The sequence below is a fragment of the Hibiscus syriacus genome, unplaced genomic scaffold, assembly GCF_006381635.1.
Source record: "Hibiscus syriacus cultivar Baekdansim isolate YM2019G1 unplaced genomic scaffold, ASM638163v2 tig00110332_pilon, whole genome shotgun sequence".
In the NCBI taxonomy this organism is placed as follows: Eukaryota; Viridiplantae; Streptophyta; class Magnoliopsida; order Malvales; family Malvaceae; genus Hibiscus; species Hibiscus syriacus.
This window is the reverse complement of record NW_024062688.1, coordinates 934,337-947,506: the sequence shown is the minus strand read 5'-3', so window position 1 is coordinate 947,506 and position 13,170 is coordinate 934,337. Positions and strand designations below refer to the sequence as shown.

At 31.8% G+C, this 13,170-nt stretch overlaps 2 pseudogenes; one reads left to right on the top strand and one right to left on the bottom strand.

The window, feature by feature from the left end:
* Nucleotides 1–1,925: 1,925 nt before the first annotated feature.
* On the top strand, nt 1,926–7,279 carry LOC120119291 (annotated as a pseudogene).
* A 2,303-nt stretch (nt 7,280–9,582) lies between these two features.
* Nucleotides 9,583–12,145, bottom strand: LOC120119197 (annotated as a pseudogene).
* Nucleotides 12,146–13,170: the final 1,025 nt, after the last annotated feature.

The following is a 13,170-nucleotide window of genomic DNA, read 5'->3' as shown; positions in this document are numbered from 1 at the left end:
TTAAATTAAAAATTTTAAATATTATTTTATAAATATCAAACAATCAAATAATTTTTTGTGCAAATGAAATTATTAATCAAATATTCAAATTGAAAATTAAACAAATCAATTAAACATTGTTTGGGTACATTAATTGAACATTGTTATGGGTACATTATTTGGATTAATTTCGTTGAGATGGGTTATGTATAACAAAACAATCTATCTCGCATGTGAGTACTTTATTCCAACCATGTGACAAGTGTGACAACTCCATCAACTCACACTCAGCTTTGAACTCAATCAATATTGTCTTTAGCTTGATGGTTCAAAGCATGTTACTTGAACAGTATGAATCAATTATGCAATTTTCATGTTCAATTTAACACTGCATTCAAATTCATTTCATGTAATTGGAGTTTGAATTTAAATTTCAATTTGAGTTTGAATTTCAATATATATTTCGGCTCCACTATAAATATTAGCCCAAGCCAATATGCATGTTATCATTGATATTCCTAATTTCCATTGTTTTTTTTCCAACGTATAAACGCGAGGGAAATCCCGACCATTTTATTTTTTGGTCAACTTTAAAGCGTCAGAAACGTTCGGGCGTATGATCTGGGTGGTATACAAGAAATGTAACAAATAGCAACTAAAATCATAAGTTGAGTACCACCCAAATCATAAGTCTGAAATACTTCCGATGCTCATCAAAATCCAAAGCTCATATGGTGCCAAGCAAAGGAAATCAAAATCCAAATCTCATATGATGCCAAGCAAAAGGAAATCAAAATCTACAACTTGAGTTTGAACATTGATGATATGTTCAGTTGTTATCATGTTGGGATTTTCTCGTTTTGATTGCTTGGATAGTTGTTCTCTGCTTCTTCAAGTGTTCTTAAGGTATCCTTTGAGTGAGTTTTAAGATATAATTTAGTAATTATAGGCGTCTAATGATTTATTTCTTACATTACGATATATATTTATTAAATTAAAAATTCTAAATATTATTTTATAAAATATAAAACAATCAAATAATTTTGTGCAAATTAAATTATTAATTAATATTGTAGGTGGAAAACATGAAACACTGTTAAAGAAATTGAAACATAAATTACATAAGTTTTAAAAAAAGTATCGATCCTTTTTATAAAAAGTGGACACTTTCAATATAATAGGTAAACATATGATGTAATAGGTAGCCCTTATATAATGTAATAGGTATCGTTTATATAATGTAATAGATAGTGGTTATATTGTAAAGTGTCTATCCTTTTTATAAAAGTGTCCATACTTTTTTCACTGTGGAAAACATTAATTTAAGGTTATCTTTTGAGTGAGTTTTAAGATATTATTTAGTAATTATAGGCGTCTAATGATTTATTTTTTACGTTACGATATATTATTATTAAATTAAAAATTCTAAATATTATTTTATAAAATTCAAAACAATCAAATAATTTTTTGTGCAAATGAAATTATTAAATTAATATTGTAGGTGGAAAACACAAACACTGTTAAAGTATCGATCCTTTTTATAAAAAGTATAGACACTTTCAATATAATATAATGTAATAGGTAAATTTGCAATGCTATCGGTATAAATATACCGGTTTACTTATAAAATAGGTAAATATAAGCGCTACCTATTACATTATATAAGCGCTACCTAGTATGTTATTGTACTTTATAATATTTTCGGTTAAATAATATAACATAACCGGTCTAAATTTTAACCGGTCACTTGTTTAACCGGTCACACCGTATATTAGCCGTTTTTTAGGCGCCGCACCGCAAACCACCCCCAACCAGATTGTAAAGAAAAGTTTTGGAAAACCAATCAAGATTCAATTCTCCTAAAAAAAGATATTTTGAACGTTTTAAAGCCCAAAGCAGCTCAACCCCGTTACAGGTTTCCGATCTCCCTTTCCCTCCACTTCCGACGTCGAAATGGAATACGAAGAAAGCACTTCCGATTGGGACCAGCATTTCACAGAACAAGTCATCCAATCAATGGACGTCATTGAGGCCTCTCTTCGTTCTTCTTCATTTTTTAAAATCTTCGAAAAGACACTTTCCTTATTAGTTGAGAGATGTTCTATCACTTACTTCACCCATTTTTAAAATTAAAATAAATGAATTAGTAAACCCTTTGATTCTCTGATTTTGCAGATCACCCAAAGCTAAAGGTATCCGCCGTTGAGATTTGGGGGTCAGATTTTGTACAGCAGAACACAAGCTGAGGTGGAAAAGGCTGCAACGGAGCTTTTGGAAATACTTGAGGATAAGAAAAAGGAAATGGGTCAAGTTAGTTTAGGGTTTGATACTGAGTGGAAACACTCTTTCGAAAAAGGTTTGTCCCCCCCCCCCCTTCTATTTCCTTGATACATTCATTCCACATTATCCTTTCTCTTTGTTTCCTTTAAAAAAATGTTTGAAAACAAATAAAGGTATCCTTTGATCATTATTACTACATGCATAAAAACTACTAATACTTTAAATAGTTGAGATATTAGGTTGGAGAATTTTCGAAGTGTGATTTCTGGATGGAATAGTTATGCTAGAATTGACATTACGTTTTAGTAATTCTTTGCTTTTTTTTTTTGTTATAGTTGTGATGTTTAGTGGTTTCGAAAACAAAACTCTCTCTCTCTCTCCATTGTTTTCGTCTTTTTAGGTCTTTGCCTTAATTATGACCCAAGTTTTTAAATAGCGACTGAATATCGGTGCGGCCGTTATATCATTGTTACGGTGGTGTCCGAAATCGCTATCGTGGAAAATAACGGTGTGAAGCGGAATCACATCAATAGCGGATGATCGTGGCCGCAATTTAACAGATCGCGACCAATCGTGGCAATAGCGGACCATTATTCCACTATTATTCTGTTATTTTAATTTTTTTTAAAAAAACAGGTTTTTTATTAAAAAAATCAGTTCATTCGAAAAAAAATTCACGATCGCGATATCCGCAATAGTATCATTTATATCCGCAACCGTGATAAACGTGACACGATCGAAAATGTGACCGCGAACGCTATTTAAAACCCTGTTATGACCTTCAATTTCATTCATAAAGTCTCACGCCTTCTTACGAATGTGATTTGTATATGGATAATACAAGTAAAATGAAGATTTGGAGCAACATAGCTCTTTATTCCATGTTTTATGAATTGCTTTGGCTATTATTAATATTTTCCTCTTAATTAAAAGGCTCCAACCCTGACAACCTAAATGGTTGTATACTTGCAATTTTTCCCCTTTTCTTCTTGTTTGCCTTAAGGTGGAAGCGGCCTATTTAAATCATTCTCAGATTACATTTAGGATAGCATCAAAATGTGGACACATTGAATTTGTATTAATACACAGAATTAATGATAAAATATCCATTGTTTTCGTGGATAGGGACTGATATGGTTGACCACCTCTCCTATTATATCACCGGTCTATCCGGTTTCTATCTTTCCCCATTGAACTTTCATGAAAAGCAGTATCTTTTGATGCAGTTAAAATAGCTTCTCCCCATAAATATTTAGGTACATGCATAGAGAATATAATAGCACGAGCCACTTCCAATAAGTGCCTATTTTTGTGTTCAACACTTCAACAACTATTTTGTTGAGGAAATGCTAAATACCTTTGTCTAAACATTCCAAAAGTTTCATTGAAATACTCTTTACCGTTATCAGTATGTAGGATACTGATTTTAGTTTGAAATTGACTTTCTATCAGTGTAAAAAAATTGAAAGATCGTCTTAACAGACTTGTTGATCATTAAAAAAATCCAACACAATCAGGTATGATCATCAATTAAAGTGACAAATAATTTTTTCCGAATAAGTGTGGATCCGTGAGGGGGGCACACATCATTGTGAATTAAATAAAAAGACCTCGAGGGTTGATAAGGCTTTGAAGGATAAATGTTCTTATGATTTTTTTATAAAATGCAGTGTTCACAATTAAAATCAGAACCATCTATTCCTTTAAATAAGAAATAACCTTTTCAGGTGTGAAACTATGATGCCCTAATCTATAGTGTTGAAGCATTATTCTATCTTTAACAGAGATAGAACTAACACTCTATCATCCTATCACAGCCAATCTTCCTTTCGAATTCTGGTCCTGAAACACGCAATAGGAGTCGCAAAAAATGACAGCAATTGGAATCCTTTGACAGTTTACTAACAGATAACAGATTGCATGCAAGCTTAAGTACATGAAGGACAAATTTAAGAGTTAAGGTTCTCGACAAAATGATTGCACCTTTACCAGTAATTGGTGTATAAGAACCATTTGCTATACGGATATTTTCATGACTAGAACAAGGAATATAAATATGAAATAAATTTGAGAATCTGGGCATATGGTCAGATGCTCCAAAATCTGTGATCCATGGAGCAGTTAAAGACACGGGATAAGGCATTTAAATTTCTACCTATTTGTGCCAATGAAAGTGTTAAGAGTACCAGAGAATCCAGAATTAGATTTTAACAGAGTTAGTATATGATCAATTTGTTGTGTGAAGTGGAAAACTTCAGCTTCATTTCCAGAGGGAGTACCATTGAACTTGCCTTCATGTGTTCCATTCCAGTTAGCTGGTTTTCCATGAAGTTTCCATCAGCTTTCACGTGTATGCTTTGGTTTGTTCACACTTCCCATATTAGGATATAGCTTAGTTGCTTCTAATGCAGAATTTTCAGTGCTTCTGTTTGAGCCTTTTTCCCCAATATAACCAACCTGTGACTTCCTTCGCTTTGGACCTCAGCAAATACCTCACCAATAGATGGAAGGGGCTGTCTCCCTGTGATTCACCCCTTCATCAAACACTACATGAAGACCCATGAGAAATTTGAAGATCCGATCATCTTTTACCCTTTTTGTAATAATTGAAATCGTCAGTGGATTTCCATATATAAAAGTTAAACAAGTCTAAATCTTGCCATAGATGTTTTGGAGAATTAAAATATTTGGTGACACTATCTTCACCTTGATGGATTTCCCCTAGTTTCAGCATGATTTCATATACCCGAGACTAATTTCCCAAATTTGAATATATTAAATTGACATTATCCCAAAGTTCCTTTGCTGTGTAATAACACTTGTAATTGGAACTTATGTCTTATTCCATGGAGTTTTCTGCATCCCAAGAAGACTAGGATGGCTCATCAATATCTGTTTCCTTCTCACCATTTAAATAACCAATCTCCCCCCTGCCTCGAACATACATATGCACAGACTGAGACCAGCGTAGAAAATTCTCTCCATCTAGTCTAATAGTTGTTATTTGGACTGAATGAGAATCAGATGTGGCTAAGAATTTTTTTTATTGGATGAGGTAGGTGTTTTAGAAGTAGGATTAGTGACTGAAACATCATATTGACTTTCAGGCATGGTGGATGTGTAGTGGTTAGTTTTTCTTTGATGAAACTATAGTTTTTTAGAATGCTTTGATACCATGAAAAATAAATAGAAAGGATAGGTTATGTTTCTTCTGTTGGATCACATTGTACACATATAGATAAAAATGTCACCAAAATAAAAAAAAAATGAATATAACCACAGGAATTTACAACTATACAAGAAATCTGCCTAATGATTTGCCTAATCTTATCTCCTTTAATGTAGCCCAGGATTTCTACATTTACAGCTAGGTCAATATTTCCTACTGCAACAAATTGTAGTTATATATGATATTTACATACATTTAGTTGATATGCCAATGAAAGGATGGAACACACTTTTCCTCATCCAATTGCTACAATTACAAGAGCCATGTCCAATTTTATTATGAAGTGTCCACTTTTGTGATGGAAGTGCAAACACATAGTATCTGCCATATTGCATTGATGAAGTATTGGGCATGAGAATGACAATCACTATTGAAGAGTTCACGTGATGCACTTAAGGAAATGGTGTTTGATAAAGGGGGATAACTGGCAAATTTTTCTATCTATGCATACACACCTTTAGAACTTTTTCTTGCATCGTGTTGGTTGGATTTTCGTATTCTGCCTAGTAGTTTAAGAACGAAAACCAAGATTGCATCCTTGCATCTCTTCCAATCATATGTGGAAGAATTTTGTATTCCAAGTAAGAAACTTTATTCTCATTTTTATACTTTTGCAAAGGGGATAAGAGATTTTGTTAAGCTAAAATTGCATTAAATGATACTGTATGGATAATTATTTATGTTTGGAATTTTGACGCTGCAGGTATTTTGCCTGGAAAGGCTGCAGTGATGCAGATATGTTGTGACCGTCGTTATTGTTATGTGATGCATATTATTCATTCCGGAATACCTCAAAGTCTGCAGGCTCTTCTTGAGGATTCTGAAATTATAAAAGTAATGTCTTTATTTTAAGTCCTTTTATTGGCAGCCTAAAGTCCTGAACTTCTATGTTGGAATCTATATTTACTTTTAGTATTTTGAAATAATGCTTGTAAATGAACAGACTCGAGTTGCAATTGATGGTGTTGCTGTCAAGATGTTTAGTGACTATAATGTATCTGTTAAAGCTCTGGAAGATCTTTCAGATCTAGCAAATCAAAAGTTTGACAGGGATCATCGAAATTGGAGTCTTGCAGCTCTCGCCAAGGAGCTTATATGCAAAAGAGGTACCATCTAATTTAGCTATTTGAAATCCTGGAGAACACTAAAGTAGGCTTCCATCTTACATACTCGTAGGATATTAGTTCTCAACCCGTAAATAGTATGAGCATTTCAACTTCCACCAAGATATTTGGTTTTGGTTTTGCTTCGAGCACCGAGGCTGAATGCTTCCATTGGGAAGTCTTATTAAAATTCTTAGTATTGCAGCTTCCGAAGCCCAAGAAAATTAGGCTAGGGAACTGGGAGTTGTATCCTTTATCCAAGGAGCAACTACAGTATGCAGCAACTGATGCATTTGCTTCATGGCACCTATACCAGATAACAACCGTAACATTACAATTACAATATTCTACTTCCATCATAAATGTAGATAGGCTTGGGTATTGTTTCGGACTTCATTTTCAGTTTTTGTTCTTAATACTGTTACAATTGCTATTATTTATGATACTTGGGCTTGGATGTTTCTCCAACTCATGTGTCCACTCCAGCACTATTTTTTATTCTTTCTTTTACTTGTAAGTAGTTTAATGTTGCACTGGAAATGCAGGTTTTAAAGAGCCTACCAGATGCAGTAAACGATCCGGCAGATAGAAGCGAAAACATTCCAAAGCAATGATTTTCGTAGCAGGTTTGATATAATTTTCTGTATAATGTCATTATTAATAAGTTAAAAGATTTGGTGCTTGCCATTGTTTGATTTTAACTCGAGGTAGAGTCTTTTTAGGATAGAGTGAGCGTGTGCCAATTGCCAACGGCCAAGAAACAAAGAGGTCAAGTTTTTTCTTAGTTGTGAATTGCATGTGTTTAGATGCAGCTGTTGTATATGATTTTAATTTATATAGCTTGAATTCATGTTAGGTTCCAGAAAAGATGCTCGGAACCTAATATACATTTATATGAAACAAATATTGTATTTTGTTAATTCAATATGACCTAATCATGTACTTGTCATGTGCCTAAGGGAGTGAGATACACATGCTTGTATGCTACTTGGGTTTGGCTCCGTTACTTGTAGAATGGAGCTCTAGTTAATTCAATAATTTACTCTAAGGTTGCCTTGGATCAAGGAAAATATCATTATTAAGGGAATAATCTTTTCCGGAATTATATAATCAAGTTTGGTTTAAAAGCATTCCCAATAGTAGGTAATGAAAAATTATCTACATTGATTTTTTTACCTTGCATTCCCGGGAATCCTATTCCCCTTTTTCTTAGGTATTAGATAATTTTCTCCCCTTTAGACATAATACCCCTAAATAATATAATTATTTCAAAACGATTATTTCTTTTGTATATATATAATACACGAGTATAAATCTGTTTTATTTATTTTTAATGGTTTATGAATATTTAGTACTTATTATAAAATAATTTGATGCATATAAAATATAAAGTAAAATAAAAATATATCAATTTTTTAATTTTATTTTGATTACTTTTACGTACGCATTTGATTCAAATTTTATTTTTTGTATATGTTTTATTACATGTATTATTTATGATTAATTTTCATAAAAGTTTTCATATTATATTTTTTAATATTTTCTATTAATTTTGTCATATAATTTGATATGATATTTTCTTGTATAACTCATACATAGAGGCGGACGTAGACCTTGGCCCCATGCCTAAGAGAATTTTTTCTATACTTTTATTATATTAAATTTTAATTAATCAAAATTAAGTTAATTAGAGTCCTATTTTATTTCAATTTAACTATAAATCTACCTCTTTAAAATTTTAAATTAAGAGTTGTTTGCTTCTAATTTATATGATATGATATTATCTTTGTCTTATTTATTTATTTTCACTATGTGCTTTTTAAATTCAAAGAATTCTTTGAAGAGCATGAAAGTAATCGAATATCTTTACTGAGATTTTGAGTTTTTTTATCTTCTTCTACATTTTTTTTAATTATTTTGCTTTATTAATATTTTTTCTTTAATTACTTATGAACTTGTGATGTTATTAGTTGTTTGTTTAACAATTTTTCAATATTACCTATAAGATTATAATAAAAAATTTAAAATACTTCTCAAATCGTATTTTATTCAATTAAAATTATTTAGTATATTTTATCTCGATCATAGATGAGTTTGATTCTATGGAAATGAGAGTTCATTTTAATTGATGAAAATATTATATTTTGAACTATGTATTTTTTACATAAATTTTAAAGTTTTTTAGGACTTTTAGTTATACCAGTTTTAATTGTTACTAAATTTTTAAATTGAAAGATTATATATGTAATTGGCCCAGTCAATAATAATTTTCTGGATTTGCCACTGCTCATACATGTGTTATAAATAAAACAGTTATAAATAAAACAGTGTAACAATTAACATATAATTACACTAGTGTAAGTATGTACATCTCCTAACCTAAAAATAAATACATAATTATATTGGTGTAAATATGTTTTAATATTTTAAAGAAATAAATAATTAAAAATAAAAAATATTGAGTTATTTGTGTACAAATTTTATTATAAAATATTAAAATTTAGAAATAAAAAAATTTATATTTTCTATGAATTTTAATATTAAAAATTCATTTTGTTAACAAAATATATCTCAAGGATAATTTGATAAAACATATATTTTTCATATATTATATTCTTCAGACAAACATATAATCTTATATTCCTACCAAACAAATCAAATGAGGTAATACAATATTCTCATAAATATATTAAGTGATGTAATATTTCGGTAATGTCATTCTCAAAATTAATCTTATCTTCCATGAATCAAATTATTCCTAAAAACAAACATTAAATAATATTTCTTCGGAAGATACATATATTTAAAAAAAATTAAATCATATTTCTTACTCCATTCTTAAATATAATAATAATAATAATAATAATAACCTCTTCAGACATTGTAATCTGCATGCTGGTAGAAAGGGTTAAAATTCCAATGAATTATCATCACAAATTCCTCGTTTTTCATGAAATCATTAAAGAAATGTCGCAATTTAAACACGATATTATGTGGGGGCTTAGGAGCTTTGATAAGTGGAGGGCTTAAAACAGAAATCTCATCTTCAAAGACCTTAAAAAAAAGCAAAAATATCACCACCAATGTAATCATTATCAACCAAGCTCACCAAATAATAGCTGCTCTGGATCTGCAAAAATGGAAATGAAAAATTTATTAATTATATTATATGAATCTTTAACGTAATCCTATGAAAAATGAAATTGCATGAGTGCTCAATTTGGGTTGCCAACAGGATGGGACGGCTTTTACTTTCCCAGAAAACCTGCTTTTATAACATCGGATCAGGTGAAACCCAACAGATTTAAGTTCTTTTGCTAACCGTAGTGATAATCAAAGTTATCAACCACTATTCGATATTGGTCGAGTTCATTAGCTAACCTCTTCAAGCAATTTTTTTGATGGATCGCCTTCTGGGTAGAATGCAGCCCATGTTCTTGACCAGATTTCGAATGCTTCGTCCTTCCACACCATAAAGCTGGCTGGATTATTTCTTTGGCTGGGAAAACTCCCCAAGTCACGGCATTAACATTTGTAGTGCCGGTGTTTGATAACAAATTCCCGCTTTTGTTGACGGCAATGTAGGTAATAGAAGACAAGGGCTTGCACTTATTGACAAGTGCATCTAGTTTTTCTTTTGAGCAGAAAAATTCAAGATAAGCCTTCTGGTAAACATACCCTCCGGGGCCGCCCCAACCTGTGAACAGCCATGCCCAAACGAGTTGTAGCAGACATAGCACCAATTTTTCGATATAGCTCCCTGTTATAATCTTCCACAACTTGTACTTACCAAGAGCTAGAGAATCAGAGTGTTCTCCATTGACGGCTGGTTGACTATTGATGGTAAGGAAACCCTTCAAATTGATCTTTCCCAGCTGTTCATGTAAGATCTTTGTCTCTGGCTGAAGTGAATCCAATTCTGACCAAGGACTACCTCTCAACTTACCCAGACAATAACTTTTAAATTTCTGATAAATACCAGTTCCAGAAGAACAATGTCATTATTATATTCGATTGAGATAAAAGGATAAAAGACCATACAGATTCCAAGCTATAAATTCTGCTACCTCTTGGATATCATCAACGCTTTTCAATGGGGTAGCCCATTCTTCTTCAAGTTTCTTGTCACGTGATCGGGGCTTCATGAACTGTTAAGAAATTAATCACTTTCGTCATACAAATGAAGTAATGACTCACGAGAGTTCCCCGACAAAACAATATTTCTTGACATGTCAACATTCAAGCCATAAAACTTTATGTACGTATTTTGACCAAAATGAAAACTTTAGGTATTTATTTCGACAAAAAAAAAATTTAGGTACTTAGATAAAAAAGATGATATACTTTAGGTACTTATTTGTTATATAAGCCAATTAATAATAATAAACACAAAAACAGGGTAAAGATGTTCAAACATTTTGTATACCTGATAGTCAGTTATTGCACTATAGGATGGATTTCGAGAATCACCCCATCGTCCATGTGGGTACTGGTCCCAACCACTAGTCCTGGGTATGTAACTCTCTGGACGTTTAGCCCTGTCACCATTAGCTAGAACATCAGATATCCACAAATATTTAACATTATAGTGCAGTAAACTGAAGACATCTAGCCAAAGACGCTAAAGTTCAACATTTATCTCTCACCAAAATATCGGTCGAACATCTTCTTTAACACGAAAAACATTTGCAGGGCGTCTCCAAGGTAAAGGCCTAGAAATTTTGGACTCTTCAATCAGTCCAAGATTCTGCCAGGATAAGCCTATTATTAGTAGTTCAAGATTTCTCATCAACCCTGTAAGTATACAACTTGAGGAAGAAAGATATTTTGAAATGCATAATTTGTTAAAGATTTTTTCTTTTTAAATATAAAAGTTCAAGCAGTCAAATGATATCCAGGTATGATCCGGAAAATCATAAGGATTTTGGGTTGTTTTATAATATAAGAAAAGTTAAGGCTTTTTTATAAATATAATAAATTTTTTAATAACTAAATTTCAAAATTACTAGGTTGTGACACGTGTCACTTAACGGGAAAACCCACGATATTGACGGTCTGGGCACATAAAGTGCTAACGTTTGTAACGTTAGGCATTCGGATGGGCAAAAAAAAGTGTAAGCACTTATTTGACACAAAATGTTATAGTTTGAATACTTATTTGGGCATTAAGCCTAATTTTAAATAATCCGATAACTTTAATATTTTGTATTTTAAAATTGGCTTAAGTATAAAACATGTGCCTAAACTATATCAATTTTCACGAATGGGTGCCTACAATATTTTTCGGCCCATCTAGGTGTCTAACGTTATAAACTTTACCCATTTAAGTGCTCGGGCCGTCAATGACGCTAATTTCCCCCGTTAAGTGACACATGTCACAATCTGATATTTTGAAAATTATTTTTTAAACAAATAATAAAAATATTATTATATTTATATAAAAAACCTAATTTATCTAAAATTATAAAATAACCTCGAATCCTCCAAATCTCCAAATCCTACCCTTAATCTGCCGCCCTTTTCGACCACAACCATCGCCGCTAGCATAGTCCATGCCATCCTTCTAGTCATATGCCACCATATTTGTTGTCGATTGGTTGTAGGAATCGCATGAGATCGCGATTTTCAACCTAGGGTTCGAGGGGTACAAAACATCGATTCGTTGTCGATCGACCACAATTTCATAGGGGTTTTGATCGCTGGGGGAGGTGAGGTCAGGTGAACCTTTGTAACATCCCAAAATACGGGTAAGTGACCAAAATTGTAAAATTTCATAATATGGTGATTAAAGTATAATAGTTTAATAGTTTAATGATTTGTTCAGAAATATTTCCTAAAAGTTTATTGTAATTATCTAAAGAGTTAAAGGGCAAATTGGTCATTAGACTTGAAAATATAATTAAATGATATATATATATGGATAAGGATGGAGAGTTTCCAGAAAAAAAGCTATTCTCTCTTTTCCTTCTTCATTTTCTCTTCACGTGTGAAGCCAAGCAAAAGGTAAGTTGTCTCTTGAGTTGATTATGTGCTGAAATTTAAGTTTTTGATTATTAGATGCTAATAAGATTAAGGAAGGATTAATTTGCTTTAAAACAACAAAATGAAGAGTTTATGAGGATTTAAAGATTAGGAGTTTGGAATGAAATATTGAAATAAAGTGTATATTGAGAATTAAAGGTGAATTTGACTTGTAATCAAGTTAATTAAGGGATAGGAAGTGTTAGAATAGGAATTTGAACATGTTGCAAACTAGTAGAATTTTTAATTACATAGGGATGACTATATTTGAAGTTAAAGAAGTAATTATGGAATAGAAATAAGTTTAAGTATGGTATTAAAGTTAGGAGTATTAAAGGAAGTGAAATAGGAAGGTTTGAGTTGAAAATTGATGATTTTCGAGCTTAGAATGCAATTTCTGGTAGGGGACGATACCCTATGAGGGAATCGATTCCCCTTCTTGAACGAAAAATTTCCAGAATGTTAAGGGGGTACCGATTCCCCTGGGGGGGGTATCGATTCCCCCCCTAAATGAAAATATAAATTCGATTTATTAAATCGTTTAAGTTTACAAGTTTA